Source organism: Vicia villosa, linkage group LG2 (assembly GCF_029867415.1).
Source record: "Vicia villosa cultivar HV-30 ecotype Madison, WI linkage group LG2, Vvil1.0, whole genome shotgun sequence".
Classification (NCBI taxonomy): domain Eukaryota; kingdom Viridiplantae; phylum Streptophyta; class Magnoliopsida; order Fabales; family Fabaceae; genus Vicia; species Vicia villosa.
Window position 1 is genome coordinate 125,990,839 of NC_081181.1, and position 20,414 is coordinate 126,011,252.

Consider the following 20,414-nt stretch of genomic DNA (forward strand, 5'->3'; position numbering starts at 1 on the left):
ATTAATATATTACATATATTAATTATAATTAGTTATTTTGTTAATAAATAAATAATATTAAAAATATTTATTTCATTGATGTAACTTCAAATAAAAACAATTAAACAACAACATTGATTATAATAAAATAATAAAATTAAATGATTATATTAGACGATAAAACTTTCCTTATCAAATTGATAGGATTTCTCGGGTCTTTTAAAATTCATTCTATAATTTTGATTATATAATTTTATATGTCTCCAATTGATCGTTGAAGGTACTGAAAGGTAGAGATAAATATATTCTAATTAAAAAAGACAATTTGAAGATATAAAAAAAATTGGAACATAACACGATGCAGTTGGATTGAAAATCGTTGAAGCATCTTGGAATTTGAAGATTTTATGGTAAAAGAGGTGTGTAGGTTTCCGAAGAATTGTGGAGGCAGGTTATAATGAATTTGGTTTTATCAATACATTAATGAATGGTCTGCAATAAATAAAATTATTAAAATAGAATTTTTAGTAAAACGTATAATAGGTAATCATGGTACTACCTCTTAATAATTACTTTGAAAATAAATATACTATCTTAAAATTTAAGAAATTTTATATTATAGGCTTGTTTATATATTTTTCCTTTTATAAAAATAAGGATCAGGTAAATAAATAAATAAAAGTCAAATGATTCATTATAGAAGGTTTATAACTTTGTATTAAAAATTTAAATAGATATTATTGTTAATTATTATCCACATATCACATAGATTAATAGTTATAGATAAATTTAAAGAATAAATTAATCTAAAAAATATATTAGTCTAACAATTTCTATCTCTTTTATCTATAGTTATAGATTAATTTTCACATGAAAATAAAATAAAATAATCATATAAAGATCTCTATGATGTAAAAAATCAACATGAAAGAAAGTCTCCTAAATTTAAGTGTCAAATAGATAAATATGTGTAGAGAATATTATTGTACTAATTTACAGAACGGTGATGGAATGAGAAATTATAAAATAATATATTATTTAAAATTAAATCAAATTAACTTTTGAAGATATAAAAACGTGTTATCAATACCTCCTAGGATGCAAAGAACGTGTTATCAATTCCTTATTAATACCTTGATAATAAGAAGTATAAATCAAGTTAATATATAGAATATTAGATTTGGAATATTAGTTTATTGGAATAGGCCATTTATTGGAATATGCAAGTTTGACCGTTTTGAAAAGTTAAAAAAAGAAGTGTGTAAACTAAATTTCAATCATAAATGTGACAGTATGAAATATTCATGCGTGTAAACTAAATCCCAATCATAAATGTGACAGTATGAAATATTCCTTCTAATTATTATATTATATATACTACAGATGAAAATATGGAGCTATCAAAATTTCAAAAACACAATTTATTATCATTATTAAAAAATATATATAGAGTATGAGGATTTGAAATATTAATTTATTAGAATATGCCATTTATTATAATAGGCAAGTTTGACCATTTTGAAAAGTTAAGAAACAGCATGCGTGTAAAGTAAATCCCAATCAATCATAAATGTAACAGGTATGAAATACTCCTTCTAATTATTATATTATATTATATTATGAAAAACACAATTTTCTAACATTGAATACAATAATTTTTATGTGAAATACCTTTTAATGTTAATTGCAAGCCTAGTCGAAACGGTTCTTTGAGACTATGTGATACTGTCTATGCACACTTAATTAATAGTGTATATAATTAATATTATATATATAAGCATGCCTATATAATAGTGAATCTATATTTCTATTCCCATAAAATAGAGTAATAGGGTAATCATGACAAATAGAGACATGAATAACGTTGTTCAATTGGTTGTTAAAAAACAAATCATAAATGATGTCTAAAAATATTCTTAAATGATATGTAATTTTTTTTACATTATTAATGCAAATTAATTAATTTTTATAAATATTTTTTTAAATAAAATGAACAGATTATTCTACATTTTTTATGCGGCGTATATAATTAGACATTCACCCTTTATCTATTATTTTTTGTTTTCAATTATTTTTTTAAAATTATAAAAATAAATAATATACCAATTTAAAATGGTTTTTTTCGAATATCTTCCTAATGTTAATTTCGCAAGAAACAATTGATATATATTTATTAATTAACTTTCTAATACGATTTTTTATAAATAAAAGGAATAAACTATTCTCCGTTTATGTTTTTGAAGTTGTTGCAAAAGGTTTTGAGTAACAACAATGCTTTTTGAGCGTATATAATTAGATAGTCACCATTTATCTTTCTTTTTTTACCGTGGTTCCAAATTTGGCGTAGCTTAATCCTCCATGCCTAAGTAACAAATCCCCTTTTATATTCAATTTAATTTTTTATTTTTTAATTAAAAAAATTCTAAAGTGGTTGGAGTAAATAATATAATGGCTCCAAACATGTAGTATGTTTTATTGATTAGGTAAAAAAAGTTAATTTTTTAATGTATATATTCTGTAATAGTTACTACACATATTTAAATTTTATTTTATTAGAGATAAGTGAATATAAATCTATAAGTAACTTTGTTTTTTAAAAAATCAATACACAAATTTGGATTATCATACACAACTAATAAAGTTGTTAGAGAAAAATAAACATCCATATACGACACTTTTCCACCATTATAAGAATAAGTTTTCAACGCGAAAAAATTATAATAAAGTTTGCAATTATACTTAACTTTATTTAATCCCACTTAAATGCATAAATTAAAGATGAAATAAAATTAAATAGATAAAATTAAATTAATTTTCTTACATTTTTTTTTTAATTGTGTGTCCAAATATATTGCTTAAAAATCGTTACGGCATTTTTTTAAAATGATTTACTATTCATGTATTTCATTTTATAAGTTATTTATTTACTATATTTTGATTTTTTTAATTATAAACAAAGTTTCTAATTTTTTATATAAATTTTATATTATATATATGTCGTTAACTTGATAAATATTAAAATTCATATATATATATATATATATATATATATATATATATATATATATATATATAAATTTATAGATTTTCAATGTATCATAATTTAAAAAGACATTGATGAGAGAGGTAAGGATGTATACAAAATATACGGTAATAAGAAGAGACACATATAATGGAATGAAAAATAAATGAAATAATTAATGCAATAATCACTATACATAATTTGAATACACAATGATGGTTAAAGTTTTATGTAATAATGTCTGTAAATAATGTTGTATAGGGAATGATGGCTATAATTTTGTGTAATAATGTACGTAATAAATGTCAGCTAGGCTAATTATGGATGAAAATATTTAAAATAGCGAAATGATAAATAAGGGCATGATAAATCTTGGGAAATAGAATATGGACCTAAGGCCAAAATCATCCATACATTTAACCCTAACTTGATTCATATATTATTTGAATATTAATAATAAAATAAATAAAAAATAATAAGAAAAAAAAAGGAAAACCAAATGGGGAGAACCCCTTCCAAAACTCTCGATCTACTTCTTTATTTTATTTAAAAAAAATATAATATAAAAAATAAAAAGAAAGAAAAAATTGAATTTTCAACACAACAATCAATTCATGTGAAAACAGTACTCTCTTCCGCACCATATTTTTCAATCTCTCAATCCAAATAATTGCATATGATAGTCGTTGAGGAGAAGAGAAAGAAGGGACGTAGAGTCGTTGAGGAGGTTGGGATCGTTCGAAGCTGTAGGTTGATTGGCGGTTTATGCCGAAACCTTCGAATCCGAACTTCTGCTTCGACATTTGTGAGGGAATTAGAGTGAAGGAGAAAACCCTAACTGAGGAGGTGATTGAAATTAGGGTTAGTGTTGATTTTGAAAAAAATGGGGTTTTTGAATGATTGAGGTGTGAGTAGTGGAATTCGGTGGTTGTGTTTTGCGTATGGAACGTTTGCAAGGAGTGTTGCGACCACCGTCTCGTATGGTTGATTTCGGGTTAATGATTGAAACAAAGGTGGTTGATTTCTGCATAAAATGAAAAATAGAAAACTTCAAACAACAATCCTTAGAAACAAAATACCGTGAATCATTGAGGTGAATCATGGATGTAATGGAAGAGGAAGAAGAGCTAAACCTAATGGTTTGTAGTTTAGGGTTTGTTGGTTGATATCAAAAGCTATAATATATAGATTAATGAGAGAAAATTGAAGGGTTTCTCAAAAATCAAAGGGGAGAAGTGTGGAGGTGGTTTTGCTGTATTCCAAGAAAGATTGCACAATTCCAAAAAAACTTTTTCACGTTATAATGATGGTAAAACAAAAAAAGAGATAATGAAAGGTTACCAAATGATTAAAAAATTTATTTATTAATTAAAGTATTAAAGGAGATGCAATTACATCTATGTCCCCGTTTATCACCATCAAATTGGTGATTAGAGGGATAATTATAGGATTTCATATGTATTCTACTTTATTATATTAAAAGTAGATTATGTACGTTGGTGCAGATTATGTGTCAACCTTTTTTTCTCTCTCCTACATTATTAAATTAAATTATGGAGGTGAGAGAAAAAAATTAACACATAATCTGTACCATTCATTATCATGTTTTCACATAAAAATGTCATTCCCATATATATATATATATATATATATATATATATATATATATATATATATATATATATATATATATATATATATATATATATATATATATATATATATATATATATATATATATATGAGGAGGGATCAAATTACACCCGAAGAGTTACACCACGAGTTACACTCATTCAATAACTACATCTCGAAATAATATTTTTTAAATTCAACCGTTGGATTGAAACATAATATCATATAGATCATTCCTATAAAGTTTGAGCTTAATCTATAATGATTTACTATGTCATTGAATAACATCAAAATTAACGTTATATGAAAGCTCATTTTGACGTTAATCTTTGGATATCTTGATGATATAGTAAATCATTATAGATTAAGCTCAAACTTTATAGGTATGATCTATATGATATTATGTTTCAATCCAACGGTTGAATTTAAAAAATATTATTTCGAGATGTAGTTATTGAACGAGTGTAACTCGTGGTGTAACTCTTCGGGTGTAATTTGATCCCTCCTCTATATATATATATATATATATATATATATATATATATATATATATATATATATATATATATATATATATATATATATATATATATATATATATATATATATATATATATATATATATATATATATTCAAAAACATTTGACACCTCAATATTCAATGTGCCATATAATATGCTTTTCACCGCCTCACTTATAATCTGATATGGCATCATTCATAATTCATATTATATCTTTGCATTGCATATAGGGATGTCAATTGCATCTGTTAATGGAGATCCTGTGGGGAATATTTGTGCGGAGATCCGAAGTTGGGGATTTTTTTCCTGTGGAAATGGGGATGGAGGGAAAAGTTCCCCCGATAACACTTTGGGGCAGGGATTGGGAAAGTATCCTCCGCCCCGTGGATTCCCCGACTTCGACGATATATTTTAATTTTTATACTTTATATATTATATAATTATATAATTATATAATTTTACATGAAAAATATTAATGTATTAGAAAATAAAGAGTCATTAGAAGTTATAGATTTGTCACACATAATCAACCACTTGCGTTGGACGAGATCGGTATTGTGGTAGTAAATTAATGGAAGCACGGTAGCAAGAAATTATGTTACTATTGATTTATTTATACATAAAAAATATTAGCAACATCAAATTCTTTTGCTTTTTTTATTTATTATTGATGCAAGATGTATTTTGATTTTTTTATAAAATAAAGATGCAAATATATGTGTTTTAAGAAAAACGGAAAAAAAAAAAAAAACAAAATACTAGTGTCATAGTTTTGATTAAAAAGTGTAGAAATTTTCTTAAAATTCGATTTCCGTGGAGATTTATGGGGATGGGGATGGGGGAAATATTCCTCCGTGGCGGGGATTGGGGATGGGGATGGAGAGTAAATTTGGGGGCGGGACGGGGAGCGGAGAAGCATCCTCCGAACAATCTCTGCCCCGTTGACATCCCTAATTGTATACCTTATACCACAACTCACTTGTTGTACACAAAACACACATTTTCTTGTAATTATAACCTTTCAATGCAACCCTATCTTAACGTTACACTAAAAGTCAATTTATTTCAATAACTAATACAAAATCATCATTGCTTCTATAATGCTTAACCTATAATCTCCTCTTTCTCTTCCATAATACAAAATCAAAACCATATCTTATCGTCCTCTTCTATCAAACACATCGTTCTATATGAAAGAAACTTGCGCATTGCTGATTTGAATTTCTGTTGGATAAAGAATTTATATGCTGCTTACAACCATACATAAAAGTCCATTTAAGTAGAATTAAACAGCCAAAATCAACAAGAATATTCATTTTAAGTTTCCATCCGCTTCTTTCAGTTGTTTTGATTGATAATTTTTTTTTTTACTTCATAGCTGGTATGGATTATCTCTTCAATATTGTCCATACAATAACAAGCTCAGGGCCGGTCCTGCGTTTAAGAGGCCCTGGGCAAAATAATAAAAATCAAGCCCTAATTAAAAAATTCAGCAATTAACGGCGAATTTTTATTTTCCTTTTTTGATTGTGTTTTTTTCTTTGGGAGAGAGTAAAAAGACAATGTATCAATTCAAAGGGAATGAGATAAATACATGAGATGTGAATTTTATATTATCATCCATGAATTTTACACTATCAACTAATCACCACCATGTATCCAATTAAACCACTATTTTATTTAAAAAATAATTTAATAACATGGCTAATTGATAGTTTTTTATTGGATGACAGTGTAAAATTATTTTACACTGTTAGTGCAAACCTTTTAACTCAATTTTTATATTGAAACTATAAATAACATTAAAAAATAAAAAATAATTTTAAGTATCTCAATAGAATTTGAATAATACAATTATGATTTTTATTTCTTCACTATTAATATCAAAGTGTTTTAATTAATAAACAACTAAATTTAAAAATTGTAAAATATGAGAATACTTATTATTTTAAAAATAAACATTAAAAATTTGTATTTTAAAAATAATAAAACTTTCAAAACATTAAGACATAATAATATAAGCCTCAAGATTTTATTAGAATTGGATACTAACAACCTAGTTATATAAAATTATAGAATCTTATTAATACTATATCAAATTAAATTAACTCTAATAAAATTGTTCAAAATAATTTTAATAATTTAATTTATAATCCATTTATTTACGTTGACTTAATTAAAAATAATATTGATTTTTTAAAATTTTAATTTTTTTTTTATAAAATAAAATTTAATAATATAGTTTTTAAACAATAATAATGTATTAGATAATATATAAATTTGTTATATGATAAATCTGTATGGTTTCATTTAGGGTTTATGGTTTACTTGTTGTCTTTATATATGCTTTTTTTTCAGTAAAGTAGTAACATTCAAGTAAAATAAAATTATGATTTTTTCAGTAAAGTAACATTATGAAATGTAAAAATGACGAAATCAATCACACCAAAATGAACTTCTGGATCATAACCTTTACCGCTTGGCTATGATTACTACATGTCAATATTATAGCATGAACATTATATATAAAATAATTCACTATAATTTTTTAACCCAATTTTCGATTTTGAGGCCCCCGATTATTTGAGGTCCTGGGTCGTGGGCCTAGTTGCCCTGGCCCAAAGGTCGGCCCTGAACAAGCTCACTCATTTGTTTCTCTTTGATTTTTGTTCCTTGATTTAGATAGCCCGATATATTAATATCTTGTTAGAGCCAAAGCTAATATATATATATATATATATATATATATATATATATATATATATATATATATATATATATATATATATATATGTTAGCAAGTTTTAAAGAAGAGTACTATACTCAAATGTCTATAAACCAAGATTTCATTCCCTTTGTTAAATGGTTTATTAGTTACTATATAACTAAACAAAAAGAAGAATTGGTTTTTATGAAAAAGGACGAACTTTTAGTTTTGCAAAAACCTTGGGAAAGTATCCAAGGAGAAAAAATGGAATCTCCTTTTCCCCCAGAACAAACAATAAGTTTGGGTTCTCATACTGAAGCTACACCTTATCTTACCCTACAATTACAAAGGGTTGAACAAAATCAGATTACTCTAAAAGAGTTAAATTCCATAATTAGATCCAACAATTATACTAATGCCTACCTTGTTTTTCTAGGAGAACAATTTATTTCTCTAGAAAAAGAACTTTTATCCATTAAAGACCTTTTAAATAAACAAATAGCACGTCAAAAAATTATTATTGACCTTATTAATAAACCTAATGCTTCAGAACAAGCTTCTACATCTAAAATTTTAGATGTTCCTATAATTCAACCTCCTATTCCAATAGAAGGATTTAAAATGGAAACAAAATGGTGATGAGTTTATTCGCATTCTTGAGAAAAAGCTTAAAGATTTACATTTAACGGTTATGACTAACCAAGACTCTTCCAATGAAGAAGACATTAATGATTTAGCAAATATGTTTGCCGATTTAGACATTAATAATCAAGATACTAATGAGATAAACCCTGTTTATAGCTCTAAACCCTTAGAAAAATACTATTATAAACGTCCCTCTCCTCAAGACGTACTGTTTGAGGAACCTGAACCCTACCAGAATTCATATTCTGGAAAAGCCATTTATGAATGGAATATTGATGGTTTAAATGACAAGCAAATAGTTGATACAATACATAGAATAATTATGTATTCAACTGTTTGTAAACAACACGGAAATTCTGACAGCGAAATTGCCTCTTTCATAGCAACTGGATTTGTCGGTCAATTAAGAGGCTGGTGGGACAATTATATTACTGAAAGTCAGAAAAAAGATATTCTTAACCATAAGAAATTAGTTAAGTCTGAAACTCCTGGAGCCGGAGCAAGTGGTATTGCCACCACAGGTGAAGAAGATGCGGTTTATACACTGTGTGTCTCTATCCTTCAACATTTTGTTGGAAACAATGTCCCTATTGGAGAGAAACTTCAAACTTTACTTCAAAATCTAAGATGTCCTTCTCTTACACATTTTAGATGGTATAAAGATACCTTTTTGTCTAGAGTTTACCAATTAAAAACTCCTAATTCTATTCATTGGAAAGCCAAATTTATTGATGGATTACCCCATTTCTTCTCAGAAAAGGTGAGAAATTCTTTAAGAAGTAAAAATGATGGGATAAATATTAATTACCATGATCTTACTTATGGTCAAATTATTAGCACTTGTGTTAATGAAGGATTAACCTTATGTAATGATATTAAGCTTAGAAACCAGCTTAAGAAACAGAAACTTTCTGAAAAACACCAAATGGGTGAATTTTGTGATCAATTTGCCTTTGATCTTGGAAAATTTTCAGAAAGTAAGAAAAGAAAAGGCAAAATATTCAGAAATAAATCTCATCATAATAAGGATATTTATAAAAATTCTTATAGAAAGAATAAGAAAAGGAGTCACTTTAATAAAAGTAAACCAAAAGATAAGCCTCTTAATCATAAAGACAAAAGAAAAGCTAAGATGCTTGATGTATCTTGCCACAAATGTGGTAAAGCTGGTCATTATGCAAACCAATGTTGGACAAAAAAGGCTCTCAATGAAATTGAGGATGAGCAATTACGTTTTCAACTTGAGAAAGTTTGCTTAATTAAGTCGGAATCAGAGACTAATTCTTCTAATGAAGATATTAACATGATTTATGAATCATCATCAGATTATTCGTCTGATAATTCTGACAATAATAACTGTCAATGTAATCAAATTGATTACTGGAAGTCTATTGTTGACATGAATGGTCTTAATGTTCTTACTACAGAACAAGATGAAGCCATAAAAGCTATTGAATCCATCTCTGACAATAAGCTTAAAAGAAAAATGCTTGAAGTATTAATTCAAGAAAATTCTAAAAAAGAATCTCCTATCATTATTGAAGCCCCTTACCAATTAAGTGAGGTTTTATCCAGATTTCACCAATCCAATGTTCGTGAAACTCCTGTTTCCCTCTCTGATTTACATAGAGAAATTAATCTTTTGAAATCTGAAATTACTCAGATAAAGAATGATAATCAAAGATTATCTCAAAGGGTTTCCTTACTTGAAACAGGTAACCTTAAAGTTGAAGAAATATCTTCTACTAGCAGTCCTACTACTAATGATAGGTTTCTTACTCTTATTGATAGAGTAATTTCTCAAAAATGGTTTGTTAAAATAACTTTAGTTGTTAATAGAACATTTATCTTAGAAAATGAAGTTGCCCTTAATGATAGTGGCGCTGACCTTAATTGTCTTCAGGAAGGAATTGTTCCTACCAAGTATTATACAAAAACCACTCAAACCCTTGCTCAGGCTAGTGGTGACAAATTAACGGTTAATTATAAATTACCTAATACATATGTTTGTAATCAAGATATTTGCTTACCTACCCATTTTATCTTAGTAAAAAATATGACTCATAGAGTTATTCTGGGAACTCCGTTTTTAAATAGTATTATGCCTTTAATTAATGTGGACACTAAAGGCATCACTACCATGATTAATGGTAAGACAATCACTTTTGAATTTATTACTGACCCTCATATTAAAATGCTTAATGAAGTTAAAAGTATTCTTTTAAATAAAGAAAAACAATTAAGTTTTCTTAGAGAAGAAATTAGTTTATTAAATATTAATGAACAACTTAATAAAAATGAGATTAAAGAACAAATCAAATTGATTGAGCAACAGTTTAAAAATGAAGTATGTAATGATTTACCAAATGCTTTTTGGGATAGAAAGAAACATGTTATTTCTTTACCTTATCTTGACGACTTTAACGAAAGTCAGATTCCCACCAAAGCTAGGCCAGCTCAAATGAACCATGAGTATTTGGAGCTATGCAAAAAGGAGATAGAATCTCTTTTAGGGAAAAAGTTAATAAGAAAATCCAAATCTCCTTGGAGTTGCACAGCTTTTTATGTAAACAATGCTGCTGAAAAGGAACGTGGAGTCCCTAGACTTGTTATTAATTACAAGCCCCTTAACAAGGTGTTAAGATGGATTAGGTATCCTATTCCTAATAAAAAAGACCTTTTAGACAGATTAAACAATGTTTTAATCTTCTCTAAGTTTGATATGAAATCTGGTTATTTGCAAATTCAGATTAATGAATCTGATAAGTATAAAACTGCCTTTACCGTACCCTTTGGACACTATGAATGGAATGTCCTTCCGTTTGGCCTTAAAAATGCCCCTTCTGAATTTCAGAATATTATGAATGATATTTTTAATCCTTATACCGAATTTATAATTGTTTATATTGATGATGTTTTAGTTTTTTCTAAAACTATAGATCAACATATTAAACATTTGAAAATATTTAAAGGATTAATCAAACATAATGGATTAGTTATATCTGCTCCTAAAATGAAAATTTTTCAAACTAAAGTTAGATTTTTGGGTCATGAAATTAACCAAGGAACAATAGTTCCTATACAAAGAAGTATTGAATTTTCTTCAAAATTTCCCAATATTATTACAGATAAGAAACAATTACAAAGATTCCTTGGTAGTCTTAATTATATAGCAGATTATTATGAAAATCTTGCTAAAGATACTGCCATATTACATGCTAGGCTTAGAAAAAATCTTGGCCCTTGGACTAACGAACATTCTCATGCAGTCCAAAGGATAAAAAATAAGGTCAAATGTTTGCCTTGTTTATCTCTTGCTAATCCTAAGTATTTCAAAATTGTTGAAACTGACGCTTCAGACTTAGGTTATGGAGGAATCCTTAAACAGGTTATACCTGATACATCAAAAGAAGTATTAGTTAGATTTACTTCTGGAAAATGGAATCCTACTCAATCTAAGTATTCTAATATTAAGAAAGAAATGCTTTCTATTATAAAATGTATTTCAAAATTTCAAGATGATCTTCTTAATAAGAAATTCTTATTAAAAATTGATTGCAGCTCAGCTAAATCAATTATTGAAAAAGATGTTAAAAATCTTGTTGCTAAGAAAATTTTTGCTAGCTGGCAATCTCAATTATCTATGTTTGAGTTTGATATTCAACACATTAAAGGTGAAAATAATTCACTTGCTGACTACCTAACTCGTGAATTTTTGCAGGGAAAAAATGATGACCCCATATAGGGGAAGAGGCCGCGGCTATGGCCGTGGTGGAAGATGGAGTAACAATATGTTACCCCAACCTGAATCAAACATTCCTCTAATAGGGGATTGGACTACAGTTTACAAAGGAAGAAAAATGCAGCAATTACCTGCATCTTCATCAAAAAAGGAAGATATTGCTTCCTCATCTAATAAAAATACTTCCTACAAGGAAATTGCGGTTAATAACCCACCTCAAGAACAACTGGATTATTTTGAAAATCCAATAACTGAAAAAATCATGTATGTTGATGAGGAAGATATTAAGATAAATCCAAATGATGGATGGTCTATCAAAACAAGATACCTCGAATCACGAGGATATCCAGGTCTTCATGGAAAATCTAGGCCTCACCTAGAAATTCTTTTGACTGTTACCGAATCGATAACAATAACTCATCACTACCAAAACAATAACCCCGAAAGTTTTATAAACTTCAGTAAATGCCATATTAATAAAATCTTGTTACCAAGAGAATGGGGTCTCAACCCAAATGGTGAAAAAGCAATAAGAATTGCTGAAGGAAAGTATATTTACTTTAATTATTGGGACTATGTCCAAGCTTTTACTCAAGCTTTTTATTACCAAAATCCTAAGAATAAGCATTCTTGGTTCTTCTCTATTAATCCAGAATTGATTAATAGACTAGTACCAAATTGGTTTTATGAATGGTGGACAAAATTTGGTCCGTCTTTGGAAATTCTACCCAAAGAATTACTTGACTTGTACAACCCCTGGTGTGATAATAGTCCACTTATCATAAATATTTTATCTGAAAATTTAATCACAGGACAATGTCCGTTTTTATTCTTTGCCAAATTTCAGATTCCTTGGATATGGAGGTGGTCTATCACCATGTCTCAAGATAAATTCAATATTCCCATTTTAGAAAGAAATTTCTTTTATAAATGGTGGAACAAGATGAGTTCTGAAGAGATCCAAAATAAAATTATTATGATTCAAGCAGCCATAGCTGAAGATCAAAATAATAAAGCCAAAGAACAAAATTCCCAACAAATGTCCATGGGAAATTTGAAGAACTTCTTCCAAAGAAAATATCCAAATGAAACAGAAGAAGAAATTATGGTTAGAACGTTGGATTATATGAAGAATCAATTCTTCTCCACTTTTCCAACAAAAACATCGAAAGATGAAAATTCATCTATGAAGACTAGCTCTTCTATGGGATCAATGGATTCCAATAATTTTGATTGTTTGGCCGGAGAAACCCAAGCAGAGGACCCTACTGCTGAAGATTTTTGGGATGCCATGATTCAATCTATGGCCCAAAAGGTAAAGGATAAAGCCAAGAGATAATAGAATCTCAAGACAAAGAGAAAGGGACAAGAGAGCATATTATCTTGTCGGCCATTTCAAAAACCAAATCAAGATAAGAATCTTATCTTATGGGAAAAAACAATGCTAAAGACAAAAGCAAAGATAAGAGAGAATCTTATCTTGAAAGAAGGCCCATGCAAGCATCTTTTGTTGGACCATGCAAGCATCTTTTTGGAATAGTAACAGAATATTTCCTGCTTTTGTAAGATAGTTTATTTTTTGTGAATTATTATTGTGACGATGGGGCCCAATGTGTACCCGACATTAATAATTCTTCTATGTTTTTGTAACCGGCTATCCTAGGTTGCTTTTACCGGCTTGAATAGTAAGCCTTTGTATCCCTATATAAAGGGAATTTCGTCTCGTTTGTAAGCACGCAATTTTCAATAATATAACAAAGTTTTTATATAACTCTGTCTCTTATCTACCCACTTCCTTAAAATTCATAGAATTCCGATCCTGCTTCCGCTGAATTACACTTCTTGGTATCAGAGCCTAATTCTTCTAATGAAGATATATATATATATATATATATATATATATATATATATATATATATATATATATATATATATATATATATATATATATATATATATATAGGGGACGACTAAAGTGAGAACACTTGGTTATTATGAGAAATGAGAACAATGAATCACGACCATTAAATTTTGATTTTGTTGATTTTAATGAACTAGATTGATTTCTCTTTCTATGATCCTTAATATTTATTTTAAATCAACATAGAAAGAGAAACCAATCTAGTCCATTAAAATCAACAAAATCAAAATTTAATGGTCGTGATTCATTGTTCTTATTTCTCATAATAACCAAGTGTTCTCACTTGAGTCGTCCCCATATATATATATATATATATATATATATATATATATATATATATATATATATATATATATATATGTATATATGAGGAGGGTTATATTTACTCAAAGAGTAAGTGTTCAACACTTACTCCAAATCTTAACCATTGATTATCATTAATCCAACAGCTTAAATTAAAGTTTTATATAGAAAAATATTTCCAAAAATAATTAGATTAAATGATCAATTAAAACCGTTAGATTAATGAAAATCAATGGTTAAGATTTGGAGTAAGTGTTCAACACTTACTCTTGGAGTAAATATAATCATCCTACAGGGCCGACCCGAGTAATCTAGAGGCCCTGTTCGAATATATAATATTAGACTTTATAAAAAATAATATTTAATTAAATTATAAACAATATCAATAATAAATACCATTAATAACTATAATGCTTTCTTAATTTATATTTTAATTTTTATTAAAAATTCATAATTTTTTATTTAAATAAATTTTAATTTTAACATATAAATAAAAAATATATTATTTTAGTGTGTATATATATATATATATATACACACAATAACTCGCCGGTGTCGCCACTGGCTCCGGCTCCGTGGGCGTGGAGGCGACTTGTAGACGGCACTTTAGCACTTAGGCACGAGCTGCATTCGAGTTTTTGCCGGTCTTGCGCAAACTCGATAAGGCTGAATTATCCTGGGTATTCCTGCATTGAGACTCTAAGACATTCGAGAGTGCTTGAAATACTATAAGGAAAGTGTTCCGTACACGATTCAAGCCTCGATCCGTTTAACTTTGAAGCGTTTTCTAACAATCTTATAGTATCTCAAATCATGGCCATCGACGCTTCTGTTTCAAGCATCAAACTGATGAACCAGGACCTTGTGAAATTAGATCGTTTTGATGGAACAAACTATACCCGCTGACAAGACAAAATGACTTTTCTCCTGACTACTCTGAAAATTCAATATGTCTTGGATCCTGATTTGGAGGAAATACCAGAACCAAATGCGGATGACACTGATGAAATTAAAAAGGAGAGAAAGAAACGTAAGGAAGATGAATTTCTATGCCGTGGACATATTCTGAACACATTATCCGATTGTCTCTATGATCTCTATACTAATACTCCTTCTGCAAAGGAAATCTGGAAAGCACTTGAATTCAAATTCAAAGCTGAAGAAGAAGGTACGGAAAAGTTCTTAATATCTAAATACTTTGATTTTAAAATGTTGGATTCCAAGCCTATTCTTGCACAAGTACACGAGTTACAGGTTCTCGTGAATAAAATAAAAACCGTGAAAATTGTTGTCCCTGAAGCTTTCCAAGTCGGTGCAATCATAGCAAAATTGCCACCTTCATGGAAAGGATACAGAAAGAAATTGTTACATAGTTCTGAGGATTTCTCATTGGAGAAACCTCATAAACATCTTCGAATCGAGGAGGAAACGAAGGATCGAGAGAAAACAGAGTTTACTGGATTTGCTAAGGCAAATGCTCTTGCTGCAAAGGGAAAGAAAAAATATGATGGCATGAAGAACCATCTTGGTCCAAAGAAAGATCATAACAGGTTCAAAAACTCTGGCGGACAAAAAGGCACTAAAAATGGATGTTATGCATGTGGCAAACCCGGACATTATGCTCGAGATTGCAGGCACAACAAGCCCAAAAATGAGGTTAATGTTGTTCATGTCAATAACGACATAATCGCTACTGTAAGTGAAATTATGGCCATCAAAGGAAAGGTTCAAGGATGGTGGTATGACACATGTGCAACTGTACATGTATTTTATGATAAAGCGGCATTCAAAACCTACACTGAAGTCAATGATGGACAGGAAGTGCAAATGGCCAATGAAGTGTGTAACGCCCGGAAATTCAACTATTCGCTTAATCTAGACGTTCAGAGTGTTTAGCGAAGTTTTCGTATTTTGAGACAATTTAATCAGTATTAGTTCGGGATAGAGGATCGATATTTAATCAAGAGTTTTGATATTTTCAGTATTAGAAATATTATTGGAATAATATTTGAAGTTTTGGGAATTTTCTGAGTAATTAAGATTAGACCGGAAATATGATATATTGGTCGAATTTGGATTGTCGGTGTTATTTAAGGGAACGTTTGGAATTATTAAATTGAAGTCGGGAAATAATATTAAGAATAATATTATTTGTAAGTCGGAATTATTATATCGGTGGAATATTATTAAGTGAGGTATTGGTTATTTGGAATTATTTATCTTATTGGGCCTAATTAATTTATGAAGATTAATAAAAAGGAAGTGAAAGACTAAGCCCAATTAGAATGATAAAATTAGGGTTTTAGAGATATGAAGTGTAGTGTTGTCATTTGGAGAAAACAAGAATAGAAGAGAAAGAGGCAAGTTTTGGAGAAGATGAACAAAGCTTGAAGATTTCCATCTATGGTGCCCAATCGGAAGTGTGAATCGGAGACCCATTAAGTTGCTTCAATTGATAAGGTAAGGTTGAGGTTCTCTTCGTATAATGGGGCTTATGAACAATTGTATGTTGGAGATTAGGGTATAGATTGGTTATTGTGTTGTGTTGAATTTGTTTGCTATCATGGTTAAAATTGCAACTTATGTTCATAAGTAATGCTACTGTTGATTAAAAATGAATTTGTAATGAATAAACACCCAATAAACCGTGACAGCCGAAAGCTAGCACTGGCGAGAGGCATATTGTGTGTGAAGAGGTGCCGATAGGCAACCCCACTTCAGCCATACATCTTCTCCATTTAGTTTCTTTCATGATAGGTGATGTTATATTGTTTTTTTTCTTGTTTTGTTTCTCATAGCTCTGTTTGTCTGTGTTACTAAGATTATATATATATATATATATATATATATATATATATATATATATATATATATATATATATATATATATATATATATATATATATATATAGAATGGTATGGATGCCAATGGAAATGAAATAATTAGAAAATTAATTATAATAGTCACTCTAACAGCATGATTGGATGAATCTTAGTAGCATATATAATTGAAAATAGGAGAAACTTTATAAAGTGGAACATAATGAAATGCAAAATAGCCCTGTTTGATCGAAATAGCCGAATTAAGCGGTATAATTAGTTGTCCGGAATTTGATGAAAATTTACGTGGTAGCTAAGTTTAATTAGTACATTAACGTGGTGGTGTTATTTTGTCTAAATTGTGATGTTAATCGGTCAATTAAATTAATGGTTGAAATAATCTCAATTAGTTTATTTAATTGAAAAACACTTAGACTTAGATTAATTATTCGGTTTGTCGATAAATAACGGTATCTTGAAAATTTAACCGAACGATTCGAATAACCAGTAAAGAATAAAATTGTATCCGAACTAACCGGTTGAGCTATGTTTTGTGACTTGGGAGTATAACCCGAAAATTCGTAAAGTCGTGAATATTAAGGATTTAACCGAAAATTAGATAACCGGTAGTGACGTAGGATATATTTGATTAATTTGAGAATATTAGGTGAATGCTTTTGGTTAGTTGATAGTGGGTTAGTGAGTTGATTAAACGACTAATTTATAGAGAATTATGAGACTAATGTGAATTGACTCAATGTGTTGATTTGTTGTGGTATACCGAAACATGATGATGTTGTGATTATTTTGTTAATGTTTGAAATTATATGTTTGTCGTGATGTGTCGAAACATGACGATGTTTGTGATGATTGGTAATACGTGATGTTGTATATATTTTCGTGACGATAATTTTGTGACTAAGTGAAGGTGAAATATTATGGTAACATGAATTACCTCGTATAATGGTAATTGATTGTGATATAGGCTTATGCCTCGTGACGATATGTGATTGTGATGAGTATGTTGTGTTGTCTTGTTTGTCGAGTCACATTTCATATGCATACTCTGTGACGGCCTGGATTGGAAAATTAGTGATGAAGGCTTATGCCTTGTGCCTCAGATTCAGGCAATTGGTGACGGGGGCTGAAGCTCCGGTTGGTACCACATGCATATACACGAGTCATGTCCCATGTGTCTTATGTGATTCATAGTTGTGACGTTTTGTGAATATATTGTGATTGTATTTGGTGACTTGTTAAATGATGGAAGTATGTTAAAATGTGAATTGATGATTTTATGAATAGTATGATGATATCAATACCTGTGAGTGCAATTAACTGAATATGTCTGGGTGACTTATATGTGATGTTTTTGTGACTAGATGTATGACTTATATGCGGTGATGTTTTAGGATAAGAATTGTGATTTATACTTGTGATGAATTGTGAATTGGCTTGCAAAGTAAATGAAGTATATATAATTGATGTGAATATGAAGTGTTGTGACTTGTTGTGAGATTTGTTAAATAGTTAAAGCATGAAGTGTATAGCAATATTTATACTTGCGATGTGATAACTATATATTCCTGGATCCTAATATATAATTTATCATGCGCTCACTTATATGATTTGATATCTCACCCTTTTCTCTTGTTCGCCGTTGCCTTTATATTGGTAACGTGCAGGTGTTCAAGTATGAAGATTTAGTTGTCGTTAATCGAGTCGGTTGTCGCTCTGATACGTAGCACTCGGGGATGATTTATGATTTTTGTTGCTTATTGTTTTGTCTTAGCTGAATATGATGCTATTGAATTAAAGATTGAGAACTATGATTCCACCATGTTCTAATCAAAGAAGTTACTTTGTTTTGAAAAGTATTATATGCGGAGTATTTGTTTAATTGATTACAGAAGTGCTATGTATCCGCTAAATGCGATTAAGTGATTTATTGTTAAAGGAATATGTGACGCCTCATTTTTTTGTCGAGAAATTTTGAAACTATGATTCTTGTATATTTTCTGGGTAGAAATGGGGTGTTACATTAGTGGTATCAGAGTAGGTCGGTCTTGTCCGGCCAATGTTGTCTAATTGTTGTCCATCCCTTGGTACGCGACGAGTGTGTGAACACTGTCGGTACTTGTTTGTTTTGATTTCAAGAAATGGTTTGATGCTAAGTGGGGGAGAAGCCTTGCTTCTCGAAGAGGTTTCTGTTGTAAGAGATAGTCTGGTATGATGTCGATAAGCAACGATGCAGGTGTTGTTGGGAGTTTTGGATGTTATCCGGATTTGAAGGCGACGTGAAGTTAGGAATGATTTTAGGAAGCAGAATTTAGAAAGTTGCAATGTTCGGCACGGTTGAAGATTCTGAAGTTGTCGGTGCGAGTAACCTTTGCGTGAGATGCTGATGTTTAAAAAGTAATAGAGTAATGAAGTTGCAGTGGACTTTATGTTGGACTTGCATAAGTGATTGTCAGATGTAGTCGATGCGTGAAGTGTTGTGAATCGTGAGTTCGAGTTAGAAACTCGAAGATGCGCGTAATTGTAAAAATAATTGTTATCTCAGTGATATCAAGACGGGAATTTTGATGAAAGGATGCACCTCTCGAGTTATAAAGAGTTTAAAGATGAGATAAATTGTTAAGTACGAGTATAGAAGTAATTTTGAAAATAGAATGGCGTTTGACGATTGGGTGATGCTAAGTGACTGTGGATCAAATTTTGTATTATGTTTGGACGTCGGTGTCTCATCGACGAGATATAATGAGTAGGAAGTTGCGGGAATTGTAAAAAAAAATTAATTATTGGATTATGACGTGTTAATGGATTTGATTGAAAATTCGGAAATGACACTATTATGAAGCAACAACATTTTATACTCTGTTATGGTTGTCGAATACTAATTGACTAATTGGGGAACTGATCACCCTCAATCCATTGTTAATGGTAGATGACAATCGTACTGAACGTTATAGATCTGTCTTGCTATCTTAATAGTAGAGAAAGAGTATTGATGTTACCTCGCGAAGGTAGTCGCTCACCAGTTTGTGTAACTTGATAAGAGGAGTGGTTGAGTAAGAGTTCGACGATATGAACAATTCGATGTAGTGAGTATTGTACAAGCG